Genomic DNA, 25,779 nt, shown 5'->3' with positions numbered 1-25,779 from the left:
CCTCTGCCGTCTGTGCTTGTGCAGGATCAGCTCATACGGATTTTCGATAGGAACAGATTGGCGTCGTCCGTGGGAAACGACAGTAATGGTGGGGAGAACCTACAATCGTAAGAAGACAAGAGCAGCGTCGAACATGAACATGGGGGAGGAGGAACCTTCAGGGGGGCTCCCTCCCTCGACGAAAATGGGACGAGAAAGGGGCAACGATGATTGGGAAGGTTTCGTGAGGTACCAGCGTTCGGCCGGATATTCGATACGCGGAGATAGTAATCCTCCGCCCCCTCCTGAAGCGTAGGAATATGTGACAAGGGAGCAATTCGAAGCCCTCCAGGACAAATATGACCGAATGGCCGAGGCAATGAAGGAGGTCTCCAAAGCTGTCTCTCAGAAGACCGGTGGAGCATCGCCAGGACCCCACATCCAGCTTAAGAGGGCTCGAGACGAGGACCGGAGCAATACAGGATCGATAAGGTCTGGTCATAACTTCTGAAACAGAGCAATGAGGGAAAGTCCCGCACCCAAGGGAAGGACGCAGCGTGCCACCAGAGACCCACATGGGGAACCATGCCAAGGAGACGAACAGAGGCACGAGAACTTGGGGTTAAAGCAGATGATCCTGGACCTAAAAGATGAGATCAAGATGGTGGTAGAAAATCAGACGGGAGCTCACGAGCCAAACCTCACTAATGACACGGCTATAGCTGATGAGGTCATGAGGGACTCGCTCCCAATCGGCTTTCACCTGCCCAAGTATGACACTTACGACGGGTCTGGGGACCCCGTCGTTCATCTGGAAGGCTTCAAGGTCTCCATGCAGTTCCATCGAGTCTCAAAAAACATTATGTGTCGCGCTCTGCCATTGACGTTCAGAGGAGCGGCAAGGCTATGGTACAATCGTCTGCCGATGAAGTCGATCCACAGCTTTAGCGATTTAAGTTACTTCTTCATGAAGGGATTCTCTAGTAGTCAACCCCTTCAGAAGACTACGTTGAACTTGACCAACGTCAAGCAACAGGAAGGAGAATCACTGTGGAACTACATGAAGTGCTTCCAACAAGAGAAGATCACGATCAGAGGCCTGGACACGAAAGAAGAGTTCACAGCCCTGCTGGGAGGCATCAAGGATAAGGAGCTGAAAAGGTCTTTGGCGAAGCATACACCTAGGAACCTGGCTGAGCTGAGAGCTCGGTGCGACAAGTACATCCAGATGGAAGAAACCCTCCAGGCCGATGAAGAAGCCGAAAGGAAGACGGGAAGGAAAAGGATCTCAAGGGGCGACTACAAACCCTCCGAAGAAGGCAAAAGACAAAAGTCTGAGTGTAGTCGGGCACCCAGTCCACTAAGAAAGTTTGAGAAATATGCACCCTTGAACCGGAGACGAATGGATGTACTGATGCAGATAAAGGACTCCCTAGATGCCAGAGCCATAAAGTGGCCAGGGAAGATGTGACGACACCCCGAGAGACGCAATATGGACAGATATTGCCACTTCCACAGGGACCACGGCCACGACACCGAAGATTGTTGGCACCTCAAGGGGGAGATAGAAGGAATAATCCGAAGAGGATATCTAAGCCGATTTGTGGACCGCAAAAAGGAGGATGCCCAAGACGGTAATGACCGTAGGGACAACCGTCGGAGGGATGGCAAAGGCCGCTATGAAAGAAGGGGACCTGCCCGTAGAGGCAATCAAGAACGGCGAAGGGACCAGACACCCGAGGAAGCTGACCATCGCCTCTGATATGAGAATAAGAGCCCAACTAGAGTTAAAGCGACCATCTGTGGAGGCCTAGCTGCTAGAGAAAGTTCAATCTCTGCCAAGAAAGCAAAAGCCTATGCGAGAAGCATACATATGGCTGAATGGCCGAACAAGAAGGCAAGGACGAGGACCGTTATTTCTTTCTCAGATGACGATCTGGAAGGGGAGCACACTCCGCACGACGATGCCCTGGTTGTCACCATGACCATAGCGGATTACAGAGTGAAGAGGATCTTAGTGGATAACAGCAGTTCAGCTGATATCCTATTCCTTGAAGCTTTTCGGAAGATGGGCCTGGACGAGGGAAAGTTGAAGAAAGTCGAACACCCATTGCAGGGATTCTCCGGTGTCCTAGTGAAAGTGGAAGGATCGATTGAGTTTCTGATAAGAGCCGGCACCGGAGATCGCCAAGTAACAGTCATAATCAACTTCCTGGTAGTAGGCATTACCTCGGCATACAATGCCATACTAGGAAGGGTTGGTTTGAACCTACTAAAGGCTTTCGTCTCCACACCCCATCTCAAGATGAAATTCCCAACCAAAAACGGTGTCGGGGAATGTCGAGGAGATCAGGAGGCATCCCGAAGGTGTTACGCCACTACCTTATGGGGAAGAGAAAAGGCGGCCGGATCTGTGCGATGATGCCAGTTATCAATAGGGGGAGCCAGCTAAGGATCTGATACAAGTTGAGGCCGAAGAGGGGGATAACGCTCGATAATTCCATATCGGGGCTACAACAGCGAGAAACACTCGTCTCATTCCGCCGAAACAACTCTGACTTCTTCGCTTGGTCGGCTTTAGACATGCCTGGAATAGATCGAGAGGTAATAGAACATCATCTGAATGTTAACCCGACGAGGAAGCTGGTGCAACAGAAGAAGAGGACTTTCGCCCCCGAAAGGCAGCAGAAAATAGACGAAGAAGTAGAGAAGATGCTGAAGGCCCAGTTCATCTGTGGGATCCAATACTCGGAGTCGATATCCAACGTGGTGATGGTCCTGAAGGCAAATGGAAAGTGGAAGATCTGCATCGACTTCACCGGCCTGAACAAGGCTTGCCCGAAGGACGTATACCCCCTGTCGAAAATAGACCTCCTCATTGATGCCACGGCAGGATACGAGGCGCTGAGCTTCATGGATGCATACTCGGGGTACAATCAGATCAAGATGTCAGAGGTTGATTTCTCGAAAACATCCTTCGTGACCGAGGGAGGATTGTACTGCTATGAGGTCATGCCTTTCGGGCTAAAAAGCGCAAGGGCCACCTATCAAAGGTTGGTGAATAAAATCTTTAAAGGGATGATCGGAAAAACCATGGAGGTATACGTAGACGACATGCTCGTAAAAATCCTGAAGGCAGAACAACACATTCAGGACTTAGAAAAGGCATTCCAGGTGCTGAGGAGGTACGGCATGAAGTTGAACCCGGTAAAGTGTGCATTCGGGGTAGCCTTAGGAAAGTTCTTTGGCTTCATTTTCTCGGAGAGGGGAATTGAAGCCAACCCGGTGAAAATACAATCCATTCGGCATATAAGGTCCCCCCAGAATGTGAAGCAAGTCCAGGAGCTAACAGGTCGAGTCGTCACCCTAGGGCGATTCATGTCTCGATCAGCTGACAGGTGCCTCCCCTTCTTCAAAGCCTTGAAGGGGATCAAAAAGTTCGAATGGACGGAGGAGTGCGAAAAGTCCTTTGAACAACTGAAGGAGTTCCTGGCCACACCCCCACTGCTGATGAAACCAAACACCGGGGATACCTTGCAGCTGTACCTTGCTGTATCAGCAGTGGCGGTAAGCGCAGTACTGATGAAGGAAGAAGGAAGGCAACAACGGCCAATATACTACTTCAGTCGAACCCCGCTAGATGCCGAAACAAGATACAGGAAGACGGAGAAGGTGGCGTATGCCCTGGTAACAGTGATAACCATGGTTTTAAGTATCTCTGATACCGATACGATACCCTCCGATACGTATCTTAAATTTAGTCGGTCGATACGATACACACCGATACGATACATTGAATTTTTTAAATCATTTCGTATCGATATATATCCTACAATACATACCGATATGCATCAATACACCACTAATACACATCGATACGATACGACATGCCTCGATACGACTCTATGAAAAATATAAAATTGAGGTAAAATGTACGTTTCGGTATGTATTGGTACGTATCGGTGAGTATCGGTATGTATCGATCGGTACGTATCGGTATATATCAGCACGTATCGGTGAGTATCGATATATATATATCGATACGTATCGGTGAGTATCGATACGTATCGGCGCTACGGTCATATAATGGCCAATATGGGTAATTTTTCAGAAAAAAATGATTTTTTGAAGGGTTTTTGTTTCAAAGTTGCTGTCAGCCATATTTCTCTCTAACTAAAATGGAAATCAAGGTTGGGAACAAAGATTTTACATTTATGGGACAACTACATACCTTGAATTCTTAGTACGATACCCTCAATTTAGTGTTTATGCATAATACATGTTATTAATAGCTTTTTTTAACAAATTCTTTATGCAAAAGTGTTTAAAAAAATGTTTCCTATCCATTTATGTGTGTATCTTTAGCGTATCTTAGTGTATCTCCAATACGATACGATACCCTCCGATACGTATCTTAATTTTGGTCGATCGATACGACGACCGATACCGATACTTTAATCCTTGGCGATAACAAAGCTGAGGCACTATTTTCAATCACATACTATATGCATACTCACAGACTAGCCCCTAAAGAAGATACTGCAACGGCCGGATATGTCCGGTCGCCTGGTAAACTGGGCCATAGAGTTGGAAGAATTCGACATCCAGTACAAACTGAGAACCGCAATTAAAGCATAGGCCCTCGCAGACTTCATCACCAAGATGACGCTCCCTGATGATCCCCAGGAGTTTGCCGAGGACTGAGGAGAAAAGGCTTGGGCATTGTACGTGGATGGTGCTTCCAATAGCGCAGGAAGCGGCACAGGAATCATATTGGTCAGCCCCGAAGGTTTCAATATAGAATACTCCCTACAATTCGACTTCGATGCCTCCAACAATTAAGCAGAATACAAAGCGTTAATAGCCGAAATTAATTTGGCTCGGGCTTTGATGGTACAGGAGCTGGTGGTGCATAGTGATTCATAGCTCGTGGTACGACAAGTGAATGGAGACTACGAAGCCAAAAAACAAAGGATGGCTGGGTACTTGAAGACAGTGCGAGAAATAATAACAGCCTTCAAGGAATTCGAGGTAAGGCAGGTGTCACGAGAAGAGAATGCTAGTGCAGACGCACTGTCGCAGTTGGCCACCTCTGACTTCACAGACCTTGGACGATCGGTGTATTTTGAAGTGCTATCACAGCCAAGTACCGAAAAACCTCGAGAGGTATTACCTGTAGGTGAACACGGCCAAAGCTGGATGGATGCCATAACCGAATACCTCAAGGAAGGAAAGCTCCCAGAGAATAGGGACGAGGCAAGGAAAGTAAGAATGAGGTCAGCACGCTTCCTTCTGAAGGACGAGACACTGTACAAAATAGGGTTCACCGTGCCATACATCAAGTGTCTGGACCCTGCAGATTGCGAGTATGCACTCTGAGAAGTGCATGAAGGGATATACGGCCAACACCTGGGAGCCCGAGCCTTGGCACATAAAGTGCTAAGGCAGGGTCTGTACTAGCCGACAATGAGGAAGGACGCAGAATCATTAGTCAAGAAGTGCGTCAAGTGCCAGATGTTCGCCCCCGTTCCCAGGCTACACTCTACCGAGCTCTCATCTCTATCGAGCCCAATACCATTCGTCATGTGGGGAATCGACATCCTGGGCCCATTCCCCCTAGCCACGAGACAAAGGAAATTTGTCGTGGTGGTGGTAGACTACTTCACGAAATGGGCAGAAGCCAAAGCACTGGCGACGATAACCGAAAAGAAAGTAAGGGACTTCTTCCAGAGGGCGGTGGTCTATAGATTTAGAATCCCTCGGGTTCTGGTAACAGACAATGGAACTCAGTTCGCCAACCCGACCTTCGGCTTGTTCTGTGATGCCCTCAGCATTGACCATAGGAAAACCTCTGTCGGTTATCCACCGACCAATGGGCTGACAAAGGTGACCAACCGTACACTGCTTCAAGGAATAAAGAAGAGACTGGATGACGTCAAAGGACTATGGGTAGACGAATTGCACCACATCCTCTGGGCTTACCGCACAACTGAGAGATCGGCCACCAGAGAAACACCCTTCATTTTAACTTACGGCACTGAAGTTGTACTTCCAGTGGAGATAGGGGCCGTAACCCATTGGATTCAGTACTACAATGAAGAAGAAAACGATGGAGGGCTCCGAGCGAATTTAGACCTCTTGGCCGAAGTCAGGGACACTTCGCAAGAAAGAATGGCCGCTTACCAACAGAGGATTGCGAGGCACTACAACACCAAAGTTTGAAAGAACGAGTTCAGAATGGGTGACCTCATCCTCAGAAGGGCTGAAGTATTAGACTCGAGACATCAAGGAAAGCTAGATCCAAATTGGGAAGGTCCCTACAGAGTCTCAAGGGTAATACGACCAGGGTCCTACCACCTGGAGACTACGGGGGGAGAAAGGGTACTCCAATCGTGGAACTCTGAGAACTTAAGAAAATTCCATCAGTAGTGAAGTAGCAAGCACACTTGTTTTTGTAATTTTTACAATTTTTGCTCCTATGCACTTTTAAGTTGTAATTCCTCATCCTAAACTCTGGAGGATCTTATTCATGAAAAATACGAAAGCTGATTTACGGCAATTGAGAGGAATTCTCCTGTTTGGTGACCTTAACTCTGCCGAACGGATACAGCCGAAGGTCTTCACATCGGTCAGGGGCCTAGGCAAAGGCCGAGCCAAGCTGACCGAAGGTCCTCACCTCGATCGGGGGCTCAGGCAAAGGTCGAGCCGAGTTGACCGAAGGTCCTCACCTCGATCGGGGGCTCAGGAAAAAACTGAGCCGAGCTGACCGAAGGTCCCTACCTCGATCGGGGGCTCAGGCAAAGGCCGAGCTGAGCTAATCGAAAGTCCTGATCTCGATCAGGGGCTCAGGAAAAAACTGATCCGAGCTGACTGAAGGTCCCAAACTTGGTCGTGGGCTCAGGCAAAGGCTGAGCCGAGCAGAGCGAATGTCCCTACCTCGATCAGGGCTCGGGAAAGGACGAGCTGACCTGACTGAGGGTCTTTACCTCGGCTCGGGGCTCAGGCCAATGTCCGAGGGGACCTGACCGAAGGTCCTCAATTTGGTAGGGAGTGACGACGGTCGAAGGATCTACCCTCGGCTGGATCTTTGGATCAACACCAGAGTTTAAAAGACCCTTCGGCCAGAGCTGCGAGGGAACACACCACTTGGTGAAAACCACACTTGTTCAAGATCCCTTAAAAGTCTAGAGCCCTCGGACTCGGGAAACCTCTCGGATAAGCCGAGGGAGCGGGATCAAGCCATGCTAAAGTAGGCGTGCGGATCCTTAGGCTGGCAACAATGGGTTTCAGCTTTCTTGCATCTACCCACGGGCTAAAGATCACCTTACCCGAAAGAACACGAAAAATTGAAAGTCAAAGCATACGAAGGGAAATACATTCATTGATAAGACCCGAAGGCCGAGAGTACATGAAAAGACCCGAAGGCCGAGATTACATAAAAAAAGACCCGAAGGCCGAGGTTATATGAAAAAGCCCGAAGGCTCATATCAAAAACAAAAAGAGCTCAAAGGCTGAGCCGAGACCCAGGGTGGCTGCAGGGGGAGTCCGTCGGATTCATGGCCTCATCCTCGACATGGTGGGTCTCCTGATCGGAGCCATTGTGACTGGGAGTCGGAGGGACCTCACGTTGCTGCTGAACCTCACCTTCCTCGTTGCAGCCTCTGCCGTCGGCATCGACAACCTTGGTGGCTGATGGGGCCGCCTCAATACACTCCTCTTCGAAGATGAGCCCACTGTCCTTGAAAGAGACCCCTGGGTAACACTCGAGGACCCAATCTCGGACCTCGGTAGCACCCATGGTGAACCCAGGGGCGATGGCACGCTTAATCTCTTCACGAAAGGCCTCGGAGGACCTGTACTTCTCTGCCCCTCGGGCCTCGGCCTCCTGAACCCTTGCCTTCATCTGAGCCTCAGCTCCACCAACTTCCGATCGCATTCCTGGCACGTAAGGAGAAGGTCCTCTTCTAGGTGCTCGACCTTCTTGAGGAGAACCGAACGCTAATTCTCCAAGACCTACGTCTCTCGTTCGGAAGCCTCGAGGTCTCAGCCCATAGCTTCGGCCCGAATTGCCAGTTGACCCATTTGATTCTGGGCCTACATAAGACACCGATGGTTAGAAGGTTGTGATGATAAACAAATGAAGGTTAGAGGACCGAAGCTTACCCCAACCATGAAGATGCAGGCGTTCGTTATCATGGTCGTCGTCCCTTGCCGTTGAGCTTCGACAGCATCTCGGGGAAGACTTCCCTTCATCACCAACTCACGAGCATCAAGCCCGACGGACAAGGTGTCGTCTTCCTTGACCGACCACTGAGGGACAAATCCAACTTCAACCCTCACGTTCCCCACCCTCAGGCTTCTGAAGTCCACAACGGGGGAGGAGTCTCGGGCAGGCATGTTATGGCCCAGAGCAACGAGGACTTGGACTACCTCGGTGCTTGGCCCCTCGCCCCTAGATCTTTTCTTCGGAGTCTCGGAGGAGGGCCCCTTCTTCTCTTTCCTCTTCGGCCTCTGTTGCTGCTAGGCATCCTGCGCCCTGGCCTCCCTTATTTGGGCTTGCCTCGCCGCTGCGGCAGCCCTAACCTCGGACCTTCAGATTTGCATTGCATGAAGAAACGAAGGGAGTCAGTACGAAACACCGATGCCCGAGGGAAATAAACTTGGGCTGGCCTAACTCACCTGGGCTAAGCCCGAATTTGAACAGGATGGCGTCGGACTTAAGGCAGTCGGCCTCGACTAGAGGGCACATTTCTTACCGCCTCGCCATCGCCAGCGACTCGGTGTCTGCCCCGAAAAGGGTAGGGCCAGAGTTCACTGCCCTTAGATTAAGGATATCCCAGACAGTGCCGAAGGGCACCCCCTCGGACGACCTCACGAAGAAGAATTTCTCCTTCCACCCGTGGATCAACGTCTGGTAACCACTCAGTAGTCGAAGGTCCTTCCGGGGGCAGAAGTAGTACCAGCCCAAAAGCCCCTTACAGGCCTGAAGGAAGAAGCAGTTGATGAAGAGAGGGAGGGAGAGAGGCCTCTGGTGCCTTGAGAAAAGGACGACAAAGTTGAGCACCTGCCGCCATCCGTTCTACGTCAGCTGGGTTGGACAAATCCCGTAGTGCCGAAACACTCGGGCGAAGAAGGGATGGAGAGGAAGTTGAAGGCCAGCCTTAAACGCCTCCTTGTACAAGCATAGCTCCTCGGAGTTTCGATAGCTAGCCCGGTCAGACGGTCTGGGCAGCCGAAGCTCAAAAGCATCCGAGATACCGAAGGAGGCCCTCAGTTCCTCCAGTTCCGACTCATCCATGGTGGATACGATATGGAGAGCCTCCACCTCTAAGGGTTCCCGGGTCTGGGCTCAGGAATCGAGCATCCTCTCCCTAAATCCTGCACCGTTTGAGCCACCCTTGGACCCAGACGACGAGGCCGCAGACGATGAGTCACAGGCAGAGGGTAGATCGGTGGAGTCCGAGGACATCCCTCGGACCTCCCCTGGACTCCGACGCCTATAGTTAGGCCTTGTCCTCTCTGAGGATGACGGACTGTAGCCCGACGAACAAGACATGGAACTTACTTTTGGTGTTGCTAAACTAAAGGAAACCCGAGACCGAGGGTAAGCTCTTCGAAAGGAACACCGAGACCGAAGGAAGGCTCTCAGAAAGAAAAAGAAAAGTGCCCCACAAATGGACCGCCACACTATATAGATGGGAGAAAAATGGTACGACTACCCGAGCATTAATGGCGCCGCTACGTCATCAAATACCAACCCTCGAGGTTTACGCCCGAACGAAACAGACCGAAGGTCCCTATCTCAGTTGGGAGTTCAGACCAAGGCCGAACCGAACTGACCGAAGGTCCTTACCTTGGTTGGGAGTTCAGGCAAAAGCAGGCCAAGGCCGAACATCCACACCTCGGTCGGGGGCTCAGGCCAAGGCCGAACCGAACTGACCAAACTGACCGAAGGTCCTCACCTCGGTTGGGAGTTCAAGCCGAGGCTGAACGGACCTGACCGAAGGTCCACACCTCGGTTGGGGGCTTGGGGCAAGGTCGAATGGACCTGACCGAAGGTCCTTACCTAGGTTGGGAGTTCAAACCAAGGCTGAACCGAACTGACCGAAGGTCTTTACCTCGGTTGGAAGTTCAGGCAAAAGCCAAACAGACTTGACTGAAGGTCCTCACCTCTGTTGGGAGTTCAGGCAAAAGCCGAATGGACCTGACCGAAGGTCCTCACCTCGGTTGGGAGTTCAGGCCAAGACCGAACCGAACTAACTGAAGGTCCTTACCTCGGTTGGAAGTTAAGGCAAAAGCCGAACAGACCTGACTGAAGGTCCTTACCTCAGTTGGAAGTTCAGGCAAAAGCTGAACAGACCTGACCGAAGGTCCTCACATCGGTTGGGAGTTCAGGAAAAAGTCGAACAGACCTGACCGAAGGTCCGCACCTCGGTTGGGAGTTCAGCCAAAAGCCGATAGGACCTGACCGAAGTTCCTCACCTCAATTGGGAATTCAGGCCAAGGTCGAACGGACCTGACCGAAGGTCCTTACCTCGGTTGGGAATTCAGGCAAAAGCCGAACAGACCTGACCGAAGGTCCTTACCTCAGTTGGGAGTTCAGGCAAAAGCTGAATGGACCTGACCAAAGGTCCTCACCTCGGTTAGGAGTTCAGGCCAAGGCCAAACCGAACTGACCAAAGGTCCTTACCTCTGTTGGAAGTTCAGGCAAAAGCCGAACAGACCTGACCGAAGATCCTCACCTCAGTTGGGAGTTCAGGTAAAAGCCGAACAGACCTGATCGAAGGTCCTCACCTCGGTTGGGAGTTCAGGCAAAAGCCGAACGGATCTGACCGAAGGTCCTCACCTCAGTTGGGAGTTTAGGCCAAGGCCGAACGGACCTGACCAAAGGTCCTTACCTCGGTTGGGAGTTCAGGCCAAGGCTGAACCGAACTGACCGAAGGTCCTTACCTCAGTTGGAAGTTCAGGCAAAAGCCGAACAGACCTGACTGAAGGTCCTTACCTCGATTGGGAGTTTAGGCAAAAGCCGAATGGACCTGACCAAAGGTCTTCACCTCGGTTGGGAGTTCAGGCCAAGGCTGAACCGAACTGACCAAAGGTCCTTACCTCGATTGGAAGTTCAGGCAAAAGCCGAACAAACTTGACCGAAGGTCCTCACCTCGATTGGGAGTTCAAGCAAAAGCTGAACGGACTTGACCGAAGGTCCTCACCTCGGTTGGGAGTTCAGGCCAAGGTCGACCCGAACTGACCGAAGGTCCTTACCTCGGTTGGAAGTTTAGGCAAAAGCCGAACAGACTTGACCGAAGGTCCTCACCTCGGCTGGAAGTTCAGGCCAAGGCCGAACGGACCTGATCGAAGGTCCACACCTCGGTCAGGGGCTCGGGCCAAGGCCGAATGGACCTGACCGAAGGTCCTTACCTCGGTTGAGAGTTCAGGCAAAAGCTGAACGGACCTGACCGAAAGTCCTCTCCCCAATTGGGAGTTCAGGCAAAAGTCGAACGGACCTAACCGAAGGTCCTTACATTTGTTAGGAGTTCAGGCAAAAGCCGAACGGACTTGATCGAAGGTCCTCACCTTGGTTGGGAGTTCAGGCCAAGGTCGAACAGACCTGACCAAAGGTCCACACCTCGGTTGGGAGTTCAGGCAAAAGCCAAACGGACCTGACCGAAGGTCCTCGCCTCGGACGGGTGCTCAGGCAAAGGCCGAGCCAAACTTACCGAAGGTCCTCACCTTGGTCAGGGGCTCAAGCAAGACCGAGCCGAACTAACCGAAGGCCTTCACATCGGCTGACCGAAGGTCTCGGTCGTAAGTAGAAGGAATAAAGTCAAAGGGAAGCAAAAAGAAAAAGGGGGGGAGAAAAGACGACGAAAAACTTGATTACTCCCACAGGAAGAGCCTCCTGACGGGAGTAAGGGGGCTTCTAATATGGCCAAATTGATTGCCCAGTAGGGTAAGGACACGCGTCGCCCACCTGGACACGTGTCACCCACCTGATAGAGGCTGCTAGGACTCTACCACGTCAACCACGTGAAGAGAATATCCCCCACGAACGGGTAGGACGAATCGGAGTAGGACTCTAAAAGGAAATGAGGTGGACCCGAAGAGGACTCCTCCTAGGAAAGGGAAGACCCTAAACCCTAAGAGCTATATAAGAGGGCCCGGAAGAAAGGGAGAGGTAAGCATCAATACCCACACCATTACTTCTGTAACAAAAACTGTGCGGGTGATCCCTAACTTGAGCGTCGGAGGACTAACCCCGAACAAAGCTCTGGGCCTCTGCCTTCTGTGCTTGTGCAGGATCAGCTCATACGAATTTTTGACAGCAACAATCAGTAATTAAATAATAAGGAAGGAAAAAAAAAACCTAAAATATAGTATGGTTTCTACATCCAAACATAGGGAGGGATTAAATGACTGCTCTACTTTCATGAAAAATGAAAAAATTTTCCATTGTTGATGCTTCTACATGTCTTTTCATTGGTCCCTACACTGGTGCAAGGACCATGCTGCCTTTTAGAAACCTGTCTCTCAAAAAATAAAAAAATAAAAATCAAATTGTTGGTTAAAGGTAAATCTACTTTTTTTTTTTTTAGTTGGTAAACAATGTAAAACTTCTTGACACCTCTCATTCATGAAGTCTCAATGAAATTGTTGTTTCTGAAACTTTTTCTAGAATTTTTTTCTAATATCCAAAACTTTTTTTTTAATTATTTAAAATAAATTACATAAAATATACAGGTTTGGGAGACCACATCCTCTTTAGCAAGCGGTGAGGTGTAGTGAGCATCGAACGACTGAGAGCATTTGGGTACGTGCCCCAAGGGGCACCCAGCCACCCAGCTTACTGCACTGGTGCAGCTGCTACAGATGATTTTCAATACAAGGTATCCTGAATGAAGGAACAAAATGTGATCATGCATACCATAGACTGTACACACCAAATTTTGTCCCCCCCCCACCTTGGCAATGATGAAACATGTATTCTCTCTTTCATAAAGAAATCGAATTTTCGGCACAAGTCCAGACTATCCCAACCTAAAATCCTTATGCAAGAACTTACAAAGTATAATGGAGTGTAAGACCGCCCAGGAGTTCAGCCATTTATTTAAAAAAAAAAAAATGATGCGAGGAGGGTGACTAAAACTGGTCATTAATATCTTTTGCCAAAATATGACAATCGAGCATAGCATGTGCTTGATTCCCATATCATTGGAAAGTATTCGAAAATAAGGTCTTGTTGAGATCTTGCATGAAAAAAACAGATACCCAGATGTGCTGTATTGCCTACTTAAACTTTGAACCAGTTAAACTAGAATAAACCTGAATCAGACCAACCCAAACCAAGCCAAACCCACTATGTCTTCCCCTTAGTTAATAAGCATCAACCGTAGCTACAGCCATCCACCCTATGACCTTCCACGGATACTTAAGGGTTATGAAAGGCTTCCACGGATGCTTAAGGTTTAAGATTTGTTTCCATGGACCTTTTAAGCCTTACACGGAGATGGTAAGCCTTACTATATTCTTTTAAGGCTTCCACGGATGCTTAAGGGTTAAGAAACGGTTTCCACAGAGATGAACACGAATATACATCTCTGTAAGAATTCTCCATGGATTCCTTGTTTTGCTATAAATAGGTGACCCCATGTCACAGTAAAAGAGCGGGGAGAAATCCTGAGAGAGAAATCCTTGTTCCAAAGACCCTACAAAGAGAGAGAGAGAGAGAGAATGCAAGAGTCTGAGGAATTTCAAAGCCGATCATTCAAAGCTCGCTAAGTCGACACCCTAGTACGGAAGCCCTATTGCCCTAGGTCTGGAAGACCACATCATCCATTTCAAGTCCATACGGGACCCCTGCTTAAATTTTTGTAGTTGATTTCGATATTTTTATTATAACTTGGAAGCGCTGCCCATCTTCCCATAGCTAATTCCTATGTTAGGAATATAGTGCGGAAGAACTGCCTATATTCCCACAACTGATTCCTATTCTAGGATTATAGCGTAGAAGCCCTCCCCATGTTTCCACAGTTGATTCCTATTCTAGGAATATAGCGTGAAAGCGCTACCCAAATTCCCAAAGCCAAAACTCATTTCTACACCATAACACGGTAATCCTTTCAAATTTCTTGCCCAAGTCCTAGAGGTTTTTATTTCTCCAAGAAAGTCATATCTTTGCCCCTGAGTCAGGAAAAATTACCAGAAATTTCATTATTGCTATCAATTGTTTCATGTAAATATTAGATCGTAATTTTATTTGTGTGCATGGTACATACCCTATCTCCGCGTGCATTATTTTACGTGTTCACCATATAGAACAATGACTCATTTTTATCATTCTTTGGATTAATTTTTGTGTTTGTATATTAAATGATAGTCTACTTCAACATTATATGTATTATCATGTGTGTGCCTCACATAAAATAATAATCATAATCATTATTTCATGAGGCATCGTACATATATGTAAATAAGTTAGTTGCATTTTTAATTATTTTATGTAACTTTTCATTTTATGTAATTTTAATATAAATTATATATTATTTTATGTGATGTTTTAATAGTTTTTGCAATCATTTCATGCAATTATATACAAGTGTTAGATTATTTCATGTGATAAAGCTACCATGTTATCTTAGGCTGGTAAAATTCTCAAGGGAGAATATTCGAAATCCAAACATTTGGTAGAAAGACCATAAATTCAGGGTGAGGTGGGTGCCTAACACCTTCCCACACTTGTAACCTGACATGGACCTCTATCTCTGAAATATGTCAAAATATGAAGTCAAATTCAGGGGTTCCATCCTTTCACAGGAATCCAACCCCCTACCTTGAGCTCGATCCCTCAATCGGAATTGGACTCTACAATAGGGTTCTAGGCCCTGAATCCTAAATGGTGACTCCAAAAATCATGTTTTCCCTATCTCCTATAGTCGCTAGACATGTTTGGAGACATTACTGTGCAAGGCAAATAGGTGAGAGGAAATAAGCAGGAAAAAGACAATAGGAAATATTCCACAGAAAATCCCTAGAAGAGAATGAAGGAGAAAAGAGGGTTGGATTAATCCCTTACTCTCTCTCCTTCCGACAAAAAAAAAAATCCATTTTCCCTTTACATAAACGAAGGCTTTCTTTGGTATCATTTTCCTTTTTTATTTTTGTTCATAAAAATAGTTTTAGTTGCATTTGGTATCACTTATGGAGCTTGTTTCTATTTAAAAAAGAAAAATTGATAAAACTCAAAAACCAAAAAGAGATCAAGAGTCATTTATGTGTTTTGGCTAAAAGTGATTTTTAGTTATTTTTACACTGCACTTTAATGAGCACATGCTTAAAGTCCCAATATGGAGGTGTAAAGTAGTCATTTGCTTTGTACTTAGAAATTCAAGCCCCTTATCCCTTTTTCTCCATTCCCGAGTGGAGAAAGAAAGTTATAAAGCAGATGGGTAAAGGGAATTTCTTCACTCATTTCTTCAAAAAATCATTTTGCACATAGAGATACCAAACTATTTCTCACAAAAAACCATTTTTGTAAAGTAGTTACCAAACCATTTTTATGTTTTGATAAAAAAAAAATTTCATTAATAATTTTTGATAATTAAGTAAAAATAAAAAATAAAAATGATACCAAAAAGGGCCAAGTAAACAAGACAAGTGCATACAAACACAAGTATCTATGAAAGAAAAAAAAAGGGAAGGGAAAAGTACAAGCAAAAACTTGTTTTCAAAACTTCGGCTAGATCACATGTCAATGGGGTAGAATCAAGGTTTAAAAACTCGGTATCGGTATCAGTATCAATATCGGTCACAGCCAAAACCGATACGATAGGGATCAATATCGATTAGGATTGGTTAAAGATAAAAAATTGTACGATTTTTTCAGATCAATCACGGTATCGGCTAGGATCAGTCAAAATCAAAAAAAAAATCAAAAAAATCAAAAACTCAAAAGTTCAAAAATGTGAAAAAACCAAAATAAAAGAAGGAATTAAAAAATTATTTGTTTCCTTTCCTTTGATTGCGCCACAATGGCACTTGGCACTATATGGAAGGAAGGTGATTTTTTTTGGAGGGGGATCAGGGAAAGACAAGTTGGATGGCGTGTTGTTTGTTGATTCGAATTTGAATGGTAAAAAGTCAATTCCTTTTTCTCCTAATTTGGAGGACGAAAATGGAAGTAATCAATCGGTTGATATGGAGAGCTAATTTAGACAAGATTTTATTACCACAAAAGAGGAAGATAAAATTTTAGCAATCAAGGATTGCATTGAGGAGCTGGCCTAGATGGACATTCCTGAAGGAGGATTTTGTGGAAGAGCGGATAGAAAAACTTTTAATCAGCCTATGTGGAGATGGAGGAGAGAGAGAGAGAGAGAATCAGCCAGGGAGCTGGCTAGAGAGGATTTACAGGATTCAAATTATTTTTCCCACATGAAAAGGATTAATTTGGAATTAAATATGGATAATTATGTTCCATAGGAGAGTAATTTAACCAAGGAAGTAGGCAAATCAGCAGTTTTTATGGAACGAGAGAAGGTACAATCAAAGGGAGCTTATAGGAGCAAACCACCTTAAGAACTAAGAAAACGAAGAAGTAAAGGCATAGACCAATCCAAAAGAGCAAGTAATCCCTATGACGGAAACATATTTTCCAAATTCCCAAGTTATTAATCACTCTTCAACTCCTGGTTCAGAATGGACTTCAAAGCAATTGTGGATGCAGTTATTGTTATCAAAGTCAATTGGTTTAGGTAATCGAGTCCGGATCAGGTCTTCGTACTAGAACTTGAGTTTCGATTCTTGTACAACTAAGAGGTGAGCGTGTGTAATCTACTAATTATCTTCCCTAATTTTTTTGATCGATTACCTATCTCTTTCTATTTTTTACTCCTATTATCTTTTCCCATACTCCTTCTATCTCCTCAGGGTTTATCAAGTTTTTATTTTTTTAAGTATGATTTAACATTAGTTTATTATTAATCCTATAAAATAGTCGACTCCCTTATCTCTTTCCATTTTTCTTTTTAAGTTTATTTTTCTCCGTTTTTCTCTCTCAATCTCTTCCAATTTTCTCTCCTATTCTCTTTTCTCTCTCTCTCTCTCTCTCTCTCTCTCTCTCTCTCTCTCTCTCTCTCTCTCTCTCCTCACGGTTTATCAATTTTTTTTCATTTTTTTTATTATGATTTAATATTTTTTATTATTAAAAAACAAGAATTTTTCCTCATCCATAGACGACAGTTCACCCCCCATCCTAGGCTTCACAAATTACTATAGAGTTTTAGTAGAAGTCCAAAATACCTTTTTAATCCTCTTCCATTCATATGCAATCATAATCACAACTTCACACATAATATTAGCAACTAACATTATATAATCAATGCTCAATTTGGAAAATTTTGCTATGTACATATAATGTAAATCATGGAACAAAATGCAATTCGTTCGTTATTCTCTCATGTACATGACTTTAGGTTTGTAAAAATCAGATTTTTAATGATAAAACCCCATGAAATCCAAGATTTAAAATATGTCTATTGTTCATAAAATTATGTTTTGAATAATACCTATAAACATAAACAAGTTAGGATAGAGGTTCCACTCACCTTGATGTCATTCCAAGTATCGATTTTGTTTATCATTCAAAATAGAACAATCCTTGTATCTTCCTATATGATTTCATCAATATTCTGCCTTAACATATTCTATCTACTAAAATAGAAAAATAAAAAATAAATATCTCTGAAGTTCCAAATAAATTCAAAATAGATTGTATTGAAACCTAACTCATATATATAAGTCTCATATGAAAATAACATCAGGAAAAAAAAAATCTTAGGTTAGGTATCAATCCCCCTAAAAACGGTCTTCAAATTATAACAGATTCTGTCTAAAAAATTTGAAAAATTCATTAACCCACTTTTCTGAATTCAAATCACTTTCAACTTTTTAAGAATTTTTAAAAGACTCATAAAAGTTATTATAGTAAATATATTAGATAAAAAATTGAAATCTATATTCCTCTGTCACTACCCCCATTCTTTGGTACAGAAAACTTCCTTGACAGTGACCTATCCGAGAATATGAATTATTTCATAAAATGAAACAATCTCTAACTATGTTCAATAATATGAACAATCTCAGAGTGTTGTTCTGCGCAACCCAAAATATACATTTAACATGTCAAAATCTTATTTTCTATCTCATCAAACTCATAATCTAAAATTCCATCATGGTCTATGTAAAGGAGGCTAAAGGTTACTAACTAGTCCAGGAATCTCTCCCTAGGTAATGTGGGACTAAAGTTTGCAAACTCTCATCGATCTCCCAAATCCCCTGGCACTTGCCATATTCTTGGTGGGAACATCTCACCGATCTCCTAGGCGGGTCTAGTACTTGCCGTATTCTTCGGTCATCACACTTCCCCTCCATATTCTTGGTGGGAACATCTCACTGATCTCCCAGGCGGGTCTAGTACTTGTCGTATTCTTTGGTCATCACACTTCCCCTCTTTCAGCACTGTGGCCTCACACGCTATTGGGATCTACTTTGAGACTATTTGTAACGCCCTGGCCCTATTAACCTTGCACAATATTGTCCTCTTTGGCCCATGGATCTCAAAGCTTTAAAACGCATTGTGCCATGTTAAGGAAGTTAAAGATTATTAACTAGTCCATGACCTTCTCCCTAGGCGATGTGGGACTAAAGTCTGCAAAGCCTCATCGATCTCCCAAACCCCCTAGTACTTATCGTATTCTTGGTAGGAACACCTCACCCATCTCCCAGGCAGGTCTGGTACTTTCTGTATTCTTGGGTCATCACAGTCTATCCCCAAGTAGAATAGAAAAAGTAATTAAATCATAGGATAAAAACTCTTTCCTTGAAAATTGTTCAAAACCTTGATTTCTTTTTTCTTTTTTATTCTCATTATTCCTTCTCCTCTTTCTTCTCCACAATACCTTCACTTTTTTTTTTTTTTTTTTTCCATTTTGATTTTCCTTAAATAGAGGGTGAGAGACAAGAGAACCACATTTTGACATCTCTCTCACCTCCCTAATTCATCTCTAAGTCTATCTCTACATTTCCTACATCATCTCCAACTCTCTCTCTCTCTCTCTCTCTCTCTCTCTCTCTCTTTTCCTACTTTATCCCCCTTACTTTATGCTCAAGGCTATCAAAATTTCAAAATTAAAATCCACAACTTGATTAGGAAAGTCTTTATTTGTTAATTATTAATTATTAATTAGCAACAATTAGTTAGTTAAGGTTGTTAGTTAGTTAGGTTTTATCCACTTGTTAGTTAATTATACATCTGCATAATAATTTAATATGTGTATATATATATATTCATATTATTCTTAATTAAATAAATCAATATTAGGGTTGAGATTAAATCAGAAATTAAAAAAAAAAAAAATTCAAATTATGGTGCAGTGGCAAAATGGTAAATCAAGGTTTAGGGGCAAAATGGTAATTTCAAGGGAAAAAAATCCTTAAGTTATTCTATAGTATAATTACATATAATGGATGATCTTTAGCACTCGCCAAGTACTGATGCACCCTCAATCGTTTAGTATCCCCATTTTAAGTCACCCTAACCCTACAATGATCAAAAGACAAAAATACCCCCAAGTCAGATTTCAGGATATTACAAACATAATTGAAAATCTATTTTGTTCTCTACTTCTGTTTGGGGTAAGGTTGCAGGGAAGGGAGGAGTGGAAAGGCATGGGCAGGGGGAGGGTAGGTGAGGGGGAGAGTGTGGTGGAGTAGGTGTGGCGGGGTGGGGGCGGCGGAAGGTTTGGTTGCCGCAGGGTGTAGGGTGTTTAGGTTGCTACAAGGAGTTGGGGTGGGTGAGTGGGGTGGTTTGGGATGCCGCATGAGGTACGGATTGGTGGGGTTGCACAAAGAAGAAAAAGGAGAGACATGTTTTAGTCATGTGCCCTTGCTTTTGGGATGTATTAGTCATGTGCTCACTAATGTGAACGCAAAAATGAATAAAACTTATTTTTGGTCAAAATACAAAAACCTCATTATGGATTTTGTATTCTCCCCACCCCCCCCCCCCCCTTTTTTTTTTTTTTTTTTTTGGGGTGGGGGGGGGGGAGGTTAACTAGAAATAAGGTCCATAAATGATACCAATACACACACAAAAATGTTTTTCTGTAAAAACAAAAAAATAATAATACCAAAGAGAGCCTAAATTCTCACGAGTGTTTATTTATTTATTTATTATTATTATTATTATTATTTGCGAAAATTTCAGCAAAGTATGTATTAATGAAAATATAGAGATGTACAACATTAGAGCCTAGGCATTCCTAGACAAAATAAATCATAGCGAGTTCCCAACCCTCCACCTTCGGCATGGCCATTTGTAGAGGGCTAGAGAAGTCTATAACCAAGAAGATGGCAAGAGGACTACCTTCAGCATAACCATCAATAGACCCCCTACAACATCAGAAACATATCATCAATCATAGATAACAATTAACCTAATAGGAATCTGAACCTAGAACTATTTTTGAGCATCCCAACATACATCAGTTGCTATAAAGATAGGATGATGAGGCCAAACATTGGAAATTAATTTGTGACCTTGCACCCTCTTGGCTAGGAGATGAGCCACAATATTAGCTTCACAAAAGTAATGACTAAGCTTCCAAGCAATAGAATTCAAGTACTGAGAATAGAAACACCAGAGCCGCATGAATTCCCAGGCTATGGACTGACCAAGAATGGAAATTATCACAATTTAAGAATCACATTCTACACATAACTGGGATATATTTATCTCCTTGGCTAACTTCAATCCCATAAAGAAACCGCTAAATGCAGCACTGATTTGTTTTAAAACCAAGGGCCTATGTAAAGAAGCAAGATACAACTCCAACATTTTCATGGAAGACTCCACCCGCTCTTGATTGACCTGAGTTACCAAGAGAACATCCATTGATATTGAGCTTAGTCCATCCTAATTCAGGTCTTAACCACTTTATCTCTTCAATAGAGGAGGTACCATAAAAAGACTTTAACAGTAATCTTAAGTCTTCTCGCTAGAGGCAGGAAGTACTCCATTGCTTTTTATTCAGGAGGCATAAGCTCAACCACATCCCTGAGATCCTTTATGGCTGAGTTTAAAACTAACTCCAAACTGGTTCACGAGTGTTGATTTCTGATTGCTTTCCATTCCATAAGAACTTCAAATTTATATATTCATTTTTTTTTTTTTTAACTTGATAATTTCATCTCATTGGTTATGATTTTCTTTCTGATTTGAAATGATTGGAGGGGTCAAGTAGAGATAGTTGAATTAATTGTCAAAAGGATTCTGGATGAACTAGCCTTTAGCACACAATTAGATGAGTGTAAATACCCTATTGGCATAGATTCTCGTGCAAATGGTGTATTATCTTTAACAAATTTTGGCTCCAGTGATGGTCAATTCATAGGAATCTGTGGTCCCCATGGTATTGGGAAGACAACTATTGCTGAAGCTGTTTATAATCGCATCCTTTAGTAAGCATAGTTTAATTTCAGATGTTAGCAAAAAAGCAATGTAATGCATGGGTCTTGCATCTTTGCATAAGCGACTTCTCAAAGAAATCTTCAAAGAAGATTTCGACATAAGTCATTAGAGGGAAAAAATTGATTAAACACAAGCTTTGCAAAGAAAATGTTCTTCTTATTCTTGATGATGTGGACAGTAAAGATCAGGTAGAAGCATTGGCCAGTGTGCTAAGCAAGGTCATAATAACAACCAAATATGAGCATGTCTTGAATGTGGCTAAAGTTGATAAAGACAAAATCTCTTGGCCTCAAAAGCTAGACAATGAGGAATCTCTTCAACTATTTAGTTTGCATACCTTTGCATACCTTTTCAGTGGATGAACCTCCTCAAGATTATATGCAACTTTCACATGATGAGATACATTATTCAAAAGGTTTGCCTTCAACTCTAGAGGTGTTGGCGTCTTACTTGTTGGACATTAGCAGCAAAGAAGAGTGGAAAAGTACATTGCGAAAATTGAAAGCAGGTAAAGCTTCTATCTCTAGTATTGCATCTTTACGCAGTATGAGTATGAGAAAGAACATGTATCCCATGAAAGACAATCCCCTTGGTTGGCTCCCAATACTTCATGGAACCATTGGAATCAACAACCCTTTTGCTAGAGTATCTAAAGTCCTTGGTGGATGGATGTCTGGATTTAAATGGCTCCACACAGGGTTGGTAATCAGAACACAATGGCAGAGAACAAACCTAAATCATCTGAACTCACCAAAGGAAATTTGAATCCAAATGGCTCCACAGCTAGTGATAGCTAGTGATAGAGTTTGTAATCAGAACACAATGGCAGAGAACGCAGCTGAATCATCTGAACTCACCAAAGGAAATTTGAATCCAAATGGCTCCACAGCTAGTGATAGAGTTGGTAATCAGTACACAATGGGAGAGATTCGAGCTGCAACAAAGAATTTTGATGAATCATTAGTGATCGGAGTTGGTGGCTTTGGCAAAATTTACAAGGGTGTACTCGATGATGACGGCACTATGGCAGCATTCAAGCGTGCCTATTCGCATTCTTTATATGGACAAGGTATGATAGAATTTGTGAGAGAGATTGAGATGCTATCGAAGCTCAAGCATAGACATGTGGTTTCCATGATTGGGTTCTGCAAGGAAAGGGATGAGATGATTTTGGTGTATGAGTATATGTCTAATGGAGATCTCAAAATGTATCTATTTGAGAGTGATCTCCCACCATTGACATGGAAGCAGAGATTAGGGATTTGCATAGGTGGGTGTTGCACGTGGACTCCACTACCTCCACACAGGGTCAGAGAATGGTATAATCCATAGGGATATCAAGACAGCTAACATATTATTGGATGAGAACTTAGTAGCAAAGATAGCTGATTTTGGAATATCCATAACAGATACTGAATTAGGTCATGCCATGATACCAAAAATAAATTTATTTGATCCTACTTTTGATGTTTCTATTGTAAAAGGAACCTATAGATATATGGCTCCAGAATGTACGGGAAAAGGGAAAATGTCTGAAAAGTCTGATGTGTAGTACTGTATGAGGTTGTCCGTCCTCGGCCACTTTTCAATCAACACAACACAGCAGTGGGCCGACGGTCTACGTTAGAGGATGGTTATACCGATTGCTTTCAGTACAGTCATTTGAAAAATTTGTGGACCAACGGCTTGAAGGTTGTTACTCTCTACTATCATTGATGAAATTTGGGGAGATCACAAAGAAATGTGTTGCCGATGATAGTGAGGACCGACCCACACTGGAGGAAGTGTTGAAGGAGCTGGAGTACATTTTGCATATGAATGAAACTTGTATGAGGTAATAATTTTTCACCTGATTCAACGCCCCCCCCCCCCCCAAAAAAAAAAAACCCCCAAAAAAAAAAAATTTATTGCTGGGATGAATATTCCACATGCATGCACCTCATTAGTTGGTAAAATTGGATGTGATGAGCTATTTTTACTGATGACAATGCTGAAGGTGGAGGAATTCAGTAAGTCTGGGTTTTTGCCCTTTTGTTGGGCATCTCTTGTTCTCCTTCTATTGTATTTAATATAATTTCTTGCTGACCTCAAGCAAAAAGAGTTCTCTGATGAACTAATTAACCCTTCAAGGTTGGTGAGAACAAGATTCAAATGTTTACATGCTTTTTTAATAAAATTTCTTCCACCCAAAAAGCCCATGGGAAGTTTTGAATTTTCTTACAATGTAAAGCTTATGGCAATGTCCAATGTGGCAATGTAGTTCATAGAAGTTTTGGCCTTTGTAATTCTTTTTTTCTTTTTTCTTTTTTTTTTTAAATCATTTTACTATTGCATTGGTGCTTTTGCTCATTGTATTGGATTGGTGTTGTTTGAGGTCCATTCCATTAGATTGCTGATTGTGTATTGCAAAAGAACACAATCAGCAATGGTGTTATGTTTCTTTGGATTGGGGTACCTCTCTACTGATGGCAATGTTGAAGGTGGGAATGCTCCTCAATAGTGTTATCTCATTCATTTCTCTTTAATACTTCTTAAATTTTTAATATATTCTTTTACTGACCTTTACAAAAAAAAAAAAAAAAGGTACTGCAAAATAACCATATGATATTTTTAACTGTTCTGTATGTTTATGCTATATATGATCAATAAGGATTCTCTGTTTCCTTTTTTTTTCTTTTTGATAGGTAGTCCCCCAAGGAGACTTTGGAGAGACTTCGGAGAGTTGAACTCTTGACCTCTTCATTATGAGGAGTTGATCTTACCAACTGAGTTACCGCCTCGGGGTTCTCTCTTTCTATTGTTTACGCAATAATGTTATTTACTTATCATTTTTAATCCTAATCTCAATAAATTATACATAGTTTTTTATCCACTTATCGCCATTTTTTTGCAAGAAGAAAAATTACATGGTGTGCTCGGTATCAATCTTTCTCAATTAATTGTTATATACATAGTTTTTTTATGCACTTATCGCCATTTTTTTGCAAGAAGAAAAATTACATGGTGTGCTCTGTATCAATCTTTCTCAATTAATTGTTATAATGCTCACTTCGATTTCAATTACTAGTGGTCCTACTTTTTTTGTTGAAAATTGAAATTTTGTGGGGTTCGATCTTCTTCTACCCCGACTACTCAAGTAGTGCCAAACATCAGAATTGCGGAGGGGAACTCTGAAGTTTCAGTCCACAGAGTGAGTATTGAGCCGTCTGGGGCTAAATGCCTTTGGGCCTAAGCTTAGTCAATCCCAATTTGGAACTCAAATCTTCTTAACCCAAGATAGATTCTGTATTTTGAGAGACTGCATGACGAGCTAGGCTAAAGTCACATTTTGGTGCCACTAGGAAAAGCTTGCGAGAAGTACAATAAGTGATTACAATTGAGTTTCAAAGTTGTAAGTGATACCATAGGAGAAGAACTAATAATGCCAACAAACAGATACGATTAAAGTTTAAAGTGATTAAAAAGTGAGTTATAAAGTTACAGTTAATATAGAAGTCAAAATGTTATTGTTTCTGTAAATGCAAAATTTAAATAGACGGATCCAATTCTAATTGTTAAGATTTTTTTTTTCATTTTGCGAATATATTTGTGCATCTGTTTGTAACCAAGCATGTTACAAACATAATTTGTAATCGCATATTTTCCCTCCATACAATGAAATGGAAATACAATAAAAGGTCTAGAGAGAGAGAGAAATTGACCTAAATATTAACATTTCGAGCTTCAATCCTTCCGGCCTATATATTATGATTAATATTACTTGTAGTCCTTACATCATAGGTAATAGAGATTAGATGGAAATTATAAAAAGGAAAAATTCTACAAAATTAGAGAAGAAAATCCACACAAATAAAACAAAAATCAAAGTTTAAATTATAGAAAACGGAGAAATTTTATAATTTTGGAGGAACAGTAATAATTAAAAAAAATCGATAAATGCATCTCTCCTCCAATGGAACATAAGAAAAAGTGCACAAAAGAAGATAGTTGCTATAGTTGCTCTTCCTTTTAACATTTTTTTTTTTTTCCTTTTTATCCAACCATACTGTCATTAAAAATTTGTATCATACAAAAAATGTCAAAATGCCTTTTTATTTTTTTTACATGACAAAAAAAAAAAAAAAAAGAATATTACAAAAATTTTAACATCATAAGAGCTCAATAAGAAATTCCCTATATATCTAGTGAAGGAGAAAATTACTTGGTCAAGTGCCCTTTGCATCACTGCAAGACCCAATGACAGGATGCATTAACGAGGGGGTTTCCATTGGAAAAAA

General features: G+C 42.9%; 1 pseudogene; it reads left to right on the top strand.

Annotated features, from left to right (window-relative positions):
• Positions 1–22,273: 22,273 nt before the first annotated feature.
• LOC122064449 lies at positions 22,274–23,054 on the top strand (annotated as a pseudogene).
• Positions 23,055–25,779: the final 2,725 nt, after the last annotated feature.

The sequence above is a fragment of the Macadamia integrifolia genome, unplaced genomic scaffold (assembly GCF_013358625.1).
Source record: "Macadamia integrifolia cultivar HAES 741 unplaced genomic scaffold, SCU_Mint_v3 scaffold1653, whole genome shotgun sequence".
Taxonomy (NCBI): Eukaryota; Viridiplantae; Streptophyta; class Magnoliopsida; order Proteales; family Proteaceae; genus Macadamia; species Macadamia integrifolia.
Note: the sequence above shows the minus strand (reverse complement) of the source record. Positions and strands in the feature narration are given on the sequence as shown.